Genomic DNA, 8,651 nt, shown 5'->3' with positions numbered 1-8,651 from the left:
TATGAACAAGATTCTAGAGTTAATTATAGTAGAAATTAAGTAAATTATTTATAATCAATGAAATGGAAGAATCTTCAAGCATTAGATGTACATTATATAAGTTGTTGCTTGTAATGCAATATATCCGGATATTTACAAATAAAACTCGATCGTTCTGTCAAGAATCAGTACAATATTTTACCTTTAAAATATTATTTTGTTCCACACATATTTGAAATGTTTGTTTTTATTTATCTTCTGACTTTTAGTGGTGCTTTCGCAACTTTAACACTGCTCTCCAGCCAAGCTAGTTATAAGAATAATATAAAATACGCATAATATTAAAAACTGCTGTATCAGGCAAACAAAATCAAAAATATAAAAAGCATTGTATTTCGAGATATATATATGTCTTAAATACACTCGAGAACATTAAACATATATATATATATTAATAACACAAATAACTTTTACCTTATGTAAATCTAATACATGGCACTGAGTCCTAATAAACCTATTGTTTCCTTATGTAAATCTAATACATGACACTGAGTCCTAATAAACCTATTGTTTCCTTATGTAAATCTAATACATAACACTGAATCCTAATAAACCTATTGTTTTTCTGTATCTCAGAATGGGTGGTATGGGAATTAACACTTTAGTAACAAAGCAGTAAACAACGTTTTGACCATCTTATGTTGCTTCAAGTGGGTTTCTTGTCATCAAGAACTATTGTTTTTCCTTTTATTGCTTTGTTCTTGTTTTATTATTTCAAATAACGATATCAATCCATGGTCGTATTAGATATATCTCTGGCTGAGTTTGTATTTTTCACGTCCTGCCTTTTTTTATTGGAATTAGAACCATATACCACTCACAACTTGCTAGAAACTGATGCTTCTTAACGCTAAAAATACTCAATATTGACTCTTTCCTAAGCCTACAAGGGACGTGAAAAGCAGTAATCTTTAAATTCAAGTGAGTGCTTTTCGCTCCTGGATGCTTATGGTTTACTATTACTCATGTAAATTGCGATGCTTTCCAATAAAGAATTTTTTGTCTGGGATGCTCTATTCGACCTGGTTAAGTTTTACTGTGCTTTCAGTTTTTGTACTTAGTGCTCACATTTTGTACCATTATGGTCCAAGCACGTGTCGAAAATCAATTACGTTTCTGGGAATTGTAACATATTATCTTCAGTTTGATACGAGCTGATAATGTATACATGCTGTGTTGCTGGTGCCTTAGTTATGAGCCAAATTTTGCACTACTTGGTTGAAAGTGACATATAATCCATGGAGCCGTAAAACGATTCCAGTAATGAATAGTGTACCATATCCCAAAAAGGATTGTTTTCTCACTATAGTGGATCTTCAAGATCCTTTATAAATTATAGTTAGCAGAGAATCTCTATCGCAAAGCCGTTTTGTGCCCTTTAACAAAATACACAAGTACATAGTACCTTTTCTCCAGAAAATATTTTTCAACCAAAATTAACGTTAAAGCATGAATCCACAAAATTTAAGAAATACATAACAATCTCTAAAATCGCAGACTACCTGGAGTGACATCTCTAAAGCCCCCTTCACACATAGAAATTTGTTTTTTACCGGTACCTCTGATGTTGTGAGCCTCAAAATGTAGTTCGTATCGTTTGTTTATTTAGAATTAAGCACAAAGCTACACAAATGGGCTATCTGTGCTCTGCCCACCACGGGTATCGAAACTCGGTTTTTAGTGTGTAAGTCCTCAGACATACTACTGTGCCACTGGGGAGCCTCTCGTATCGACCTAAATTATTTATATGTCTCAGAAAGAATGATTAGTGACCGTAGTGACGAAGTGTTAAGTTCCTGCTGACCCAGCCACACAGCATTGGATTATCTATGGTTGAACACTGCTGTTTTTTTAAGTGTAAGCACGCGGTTTCGCTTCACTTAACAGGCCATCGTGCCAAAATTCAGAAAGCGCCTTTGAAACACTATCACAACCGTAGCGTAGCTAAATTCTATAATTGGGGCATTGAGCCATTGTAGGCTGAATTCCATGTCTACAAAACAGGGAGCACATCCTAGTCACTAAAATGACGCTACACATTTGTCTCATTGGTATCGAACTCGTTATTATGTATGACAGTGTAGCCTACAGGCATGGGTCATGAAAAGAGTCTATACTGTCCATGTGAAGTGGTCATCTTGGTTACCAAACTTGAAACCAGTTGAGCATAACTATCTTTTTGTAGTACTCTTTGTGGGTCACGCTGTTCAGTTTATGACTTTTCACAGTTGAGATATATCCTTACAGAGTACAAATCCTTGCTACAAATCCTCATCTAGTAACTGATACAGAGCATGAGGAGGTAATGCCAAGCTGTGGTAAGTACTTTTGAAGGATTCATTATCTAATGGTAATAATTGTTGTGTTATTTGCTGTGAAAAAACACTTCATAATGTTCCAGACTGAGTTACGTAAATACAATCTGGAAGTAAAGGTAATTGAGGAAATAAAGTATACAGTTATCAACTACTTACCATCATCTTGTATTTACTACTAGCAGAAATACTCGCCATCCGGGAAGGTATAACTGCTAGTTCCTGAGGAAAGCTATTGAGCCTGCGGCCTTTTAAATTGTCTGATAGTTCTACAACAAAGTACTCCTACTTGATATTCAATAATGTTCACTACCCATAAATATATATATATATTCTATTGAAATTTTAGTTTAATAATGAACAATCATAACAGTATAACATCACAGAGTAGATTTTATTAAAGTATTTCTTTGTAGACGCCGTTATCAATGAAAGTACCTTGTTTATCTGTTAGGCCTGGCATGGCCAGGTGGGTTAAGGTGTTCGACTCGTAATCTGAGGGTCGCGGGTTTGAATAACGGTCACACCAAACATGCTCGTTCTTTCAGTCGCGGGGACGTTATCACATAACGGTCTATCCCACTATTCTTTGGTAAAAAAGTAGCCCAAGAGTTGGTGGTGCGTGGTGATGATTAGCTGCCTTCCCTCTAGTCTTAAACTGCTAAGTTAGGGACGGCTAGCGCAGATAGCCCTCGAGTAGCTTTGCGCGAAATTCAAAAACAAACAAATAAACACATGTAAAGGAAGAGGTTCTTCTTATTTGTACAATGTAAACTGTCACCTCTTTGTATCACTAAGTTCCGTGGCTTTAAATTTATTGCAGGTAGAAAAATGAATAGAAGTTTTGGCTGAAAACTTTGACTTTTCTTAAATTTTTAACTTACAATTTTTATATTTTCTTTACTCATAATTTTTCAAGTTGCCAAAAAAATCTTTAAATTATGTTTTTATTTCATTTCACATTGTTCATTATATTACCAAATTAAACATATTAACATAAAATAACCCCTCTTTTACACTTTTTATAATAAAGGTTAAAAATAAAACTGGATTTTTCAAAGAGAGAAACTCACGAAATCTAATAACTCTTTTTTCCTAAAAAAATATAATTTTTGTATAGCTAGAAATCAATTCTGTTTTTATTTTTCACAGTTCACAGTTACTTCAGCATTTTGAGACTGTTTAATAGTGCTTCTAATATCAAATGCACGTCCATAAGTTAATATTTCTTTATAGTTTTGTTTTCTATCTTATCTTGTGGGAAGTTACGTGAATTCAATCTGATATCATTTTATACGTATTTGTAAAATACTTCAGATATCTAGAAAATAATGATAGCTGACTATTGGTCAAATTTTGGTGATTTTTATTGGATAGCTTTATAAATGTGGCTTATATTTAGCGCAAATTTGAGTGTAATTGTAGGTTCTAAATAAGTATCAGTACACCAAATTTCAAGAAAATCTATAAAAGTTAAGCACATTTTTTATAAAATATATTTTACGTACTTTCGGTCCAAATAAAAAATAAATCAAAATTAGAGATTGTATTATATTATATATATTATATTATATATCTCACGTATTTCTTAATGGATTTCCTTGAAATTTGTCATATGAAGTAAAGCGCAAGTAGAGCACATTCACTGAAAATATATGATAGTTTGGATTACCGTAGTTAGAGTTACAGGAAGTAGAAAATCGCTAAACCATCACTCCTGTTAACAACAGACAGTGTGTCATACAGATTATCTTGACATCACGATATACTACGGTGTGTCTTCATACATACGTTTATATGAACTGTTAGGGAAGATAGCCTATCAAATAAGTAATGAAAATAGTTAAATTTTCTTTAATAGTACCTTACCTTTAAGGTAATACAATATAATATGATTAAACCAATCTGGAAAAAGGAATGGGTTTATTTGTGCGTTCGTGAACGTAAAAGTCCAAAGTGAAAATGCAGCTTCTGTGGTTCCAGAATAGAGTAGCGTCTACGTAAGTTAGTCCGTTAGAATTATGTCTTATATATTACTTAGACTGCCATCTCAGAATGGGTAAAGTTTCCAAATCAGACAACCTAATGCGAGATCCCATTATATTAATACAAGCTTTGGTTTACATGTAAATTTTAACGACCATTAGTCGTGTAAGAGCAAAATTCCAAGATAAAACAAATCTTGTTGCTCAGTATACTTTCTATTAAAATTACTTTTTAATGTACAGTTTTATATTACACAAGTATTGTGTTATCTCATTCCAAATGGAAAGAGTTCTAGTGTAATAATTAACTATCGTCTTACTGAGAAATATATTATGTGCATCGTTTTTCCCTCATTTAAATTGTTTTAATTTATCCCTATATATCTATCTATCTATCTATCTATCTATGCTCATTACCTGTGTTTCACTTAGGGTATTTCATTGTATGAACTTACCTTATATGAACTTACCTTATAATGTACGAAATTTTAACTTTAGTTATATAAATTTGTTGATATGATGAATTCTATTGTAGTTATTTTTATTTGTTTGTTGAATTTCACGCAAAGCTACACAAGAGCTATCTGCGCTAGCCGTCCCCAATTTAGCAGTGTAAGATTAGAAGGAAGGCAGCTAGTCATCACCACCCACCGCCAACTCTTGGGCTATTTTTTATCAACGAATAGTGGGATTGACCGTCACATTATAACGCCCCCACGGCTGAAAGGGCGAGAATGTTTTAGTGCGATCGCGAATCGAACCCACGACCCTCAGATTACGAGTCAAACGCCTTAACCCACCTGGCCATGTCGGGCCTTGTTATTTTTGTAAACATAACCAATGATAATTGTTATTGTTATTATTTCCTTCATAATTTCTTTCGAAGCGACACAAGAGCTGTTTTCACATAACCGTCTCTAGTTATTAATTGATGGTCACTTTTTATCTGTGTGTTTTTATAGCAAAGCCGATCGGGCTATCTGCTGTGACCATCGAAGAAAATCAAACCCCTGATTTTAACAGTGTAAATTCGAAGACTTACAACCGTCCCAGTAGGAGACAATTGATACTCTGAATGAAATCCCAGTCAACGGCACCACTGCCACCTCTTGGGCTACTTCTTCTGATCGAATAGTGTGGAAAGATTTTTAAAAAAATATTTGGCGATTAACAATCCAAGCACCTTGACCATTAATTAAGCTACGCCCAACTCATTATTATAACCACACAGACAGTAAATACATTATTATTAGACTAAAATAATATTTGGAAGTAGATTAAGATAGCTTATGGAATAATTATTAATACAACATATGACCACTCTTGTGATATGTGTGCTCAACTATCGATCTATAGGTCGAGGGTTCGAAACCCGTCGCTGAACATTATCAGCCTTTCAGCCATCGAGGCATTATAATACGATGGTCCTCCCCACTATTCATTGGTAAAAAGTGAATCAACAGTTAGTGATGAGTGGGACTGACAAGCTGCCTTCCCTCTAATTTGAGTTTTGAAATGTTTTATATTTCGATTAGCATTAATTTTTATCCTGATAAAGTTGGAAACGTTTATTCTTGTTGTTTGGTATTAAGCACAAAGCGACGCTAAGGGCTACCTCTACTTTGCCCATTACGGGTATCAAACCAAGTTTTAAGCATTATAAGTGCATAGACATACCGCTGTATCACTGGGGCAAAATCAATTATTTTAAAGAGATACACAAAATGGAAGCATTTATCATTATAATATAATTTGTTTTGTCCAACGTTGAATATTAATTTATTTTAAGAAATGAAAGCTTGAACAAATTTTAGACACTTTATTTTGTTTCATATAAAGTACCAACAATTTGTATATAGACTGTGAAATAACTTATAGTGACCATTGTTATAATATCCATATCTAATTTATCAAATAAATCAAAAGTTCAGCCATTTGTTAAACAGCCTAAAAATTTCGTATGTATAAACGAGCTGGTACATTGTTCCATCAGCTCACGACTGAAAGTTCTGCCACACAAAATATATATTCTTGAGATAATGAACTATTGTGATTTCTTTTTAGATTCACGGTAAACTGAATGATTCTTTAAACAGCTAATCTAACCGATATAAGTAAATGCAATTAATAACAAAAGTTTATTAACATGATTTACGAAATTAAAATAACAAATATTTTAAAACCTACAACTACAGATTCAATTGAACCAAATAAATAATGGTTAGTAAACTCAATCAATAAATACAGCCGTTTAAAATAAATAAATATATATTTTTAAGACTAAGAATGCATTTATTTCTTGATTTAAACACACTTGCCACCATGACAGTAATATCGCATAATTTGAATATTTTGGTACTAAATTTCCCTTAGATTTAGTTTTAACCTATAACTTTATTACATAAAAACTTGACGTGTGTGTAAACATACTCGTTAATCTCACATTTTACCCCTGACCACACCCTTTTGTGGAGATATGAAGGAAATAACCTCTTCCGGCTTCAGACAACTAATTCTGTAAAAAGCATTTAGTCATTATCTGGTTTCAAAATATTCTTTGAACTTGCAAATATTCGAAACGAAAATAAACACGTAAAGTACCCTGCTTGAAAGACCACGCCTTTCAAGCAAGGTTTCTGATTGATTACTTTCGTAAGGAGAGCAGGAAAAGCAGCGCAGAACAAAGAATTCAATTTATGATGGTATTTTATAATTTAAAATGTGTGATGTCAGTCACATTTCAAATACCAGAAATTTACCCTCATGGATGCAATTAAATTTGTAATGGATTTGGAATGTTTCTTTTTCTTCTCTTCTTTCAGCAAAGCCACATCGGCTATCTGCTGTGTTTACCAAGGGGAATCGAACCGCTGATTGTAGTGGTGTAAATCCGTAGACTTAACGCTGTACCAGCGGAGGATTTTGAATGAAAGCTTACTGTTCATAAGGATCTAACTGGGACGATACCAGTTGATTCGCCAGTTACTTTTTTTATACTAAATATCTCGTTCCCAGCACTTAGTCAACCGCAACTTAAGAAAAGGATTGATGTGACAATTAACAAAGAAAAATATCTCGAAGTTACTCCTTGTTATTTAAGAGAAGGAATATCAAGATTGGTGAAGTACCTTCGAGGTTGGTGTAAAACTTTTCCACGAGTTTTGAAATATGAATGAGATATTTTAAAGTAACTAAATTAACATAGTTATGCATGTATAGAATCTTTTCCTCGTTGTGCATGGTATTGCTGTAAAACAGTCTTCATTGTTCGATTTTTTAACATTCTCCGTTCAATGAATAGGATGTTCTTTATTTGGTTTTTAAATAGACTTCGAAATTTGGTGAAACTGGCTGTTACAAATATATGCTTCAAAAATACATTTCATCTGAAATACAAATAACTCCCTATTAAATACATGTTTCAAAAATACAGCCTTCTGTATGAAAATGAGAGGACCTATTAATTTTTGTTATACCACATTTCCTCTTAATATGTTTTTTTCATTTTGAGGTCGAAAGATTTTAATAAATGTGTTAATCTACGAAATTGTTTTCAAAAGAAAAACAAATATTAGTACGAAACTATACCACTTCTGTGTGACTAAACGATTTTTAAAAACATAACTACCTACGTTCAGAATTACTCTTCTAAAAACGTGTTTGTCTTACCTTTCCGAAAAACGGTACACAAGAAAGTTGTTTTTAATGAAAAGACTCTACCTCGTTTCTTGGAACAAATACAGTTCGATTGTACATGTTTTCAGCGTATAATTCCTTCAAGCGCTATAAGACATAAATATGGTTTAGATATCAAAGTATGTTTAGATGAATGACCAAACATTTGCTTTTAAACTGATAAATTGTTTTCACGTGACTTTTTTGCATAGGCAGAAAACTATTGGTCAATATTTAGCGGTTTTTGTTGAATACCTTTATAAACGTCGCCTATATTTAGTGTAAATTTGACCCATAATTGTAGGTTCTAATTTTTTTTTCACACCGAAGATGTTTTTGATTAGATGTGTGTGTGTGTATGTGTTCGCGAGAAATTCTGCAACAATTAATCAAAATATTTACAGCTTTATATATAGGACTTAACGTGATTATTGATTCATAAATACATAAAGTACATAAGTATGGATAATTTAATTATTCTACGCGGTTAATTACTACAAGGTTAACGTTTAAATTTTGATTTTAGTAGAGCTTAATTTAAGCGTATTATAACTTAACACTATCACCACTTTCCTTTAATTATCATGATATATTTACAACACTTTATGCTGGCGAAGCGTGATTTACTGGTTGACAT

The sequence above is a fragment of the Tachypleus tridentatus genome, chromosome 11 (genome assembly GCF_004210375.1).
Source record: "Tachypleus tridentatus isolate NWPU-2018 chromosome 11, ASM421037v1, whole genome shotgun sequence".
In the NCBI taxonomy this organism is placed as follows: domain Eukaryota; kingdom Metazoa; phylum Arthropoda; class Merostomata; order Xiphosura; family Limulidae; genus Tachypleus; species Tachypleus tridentatus.
This window is presented reverse-complemented; position numbering follows the sequence as displayed.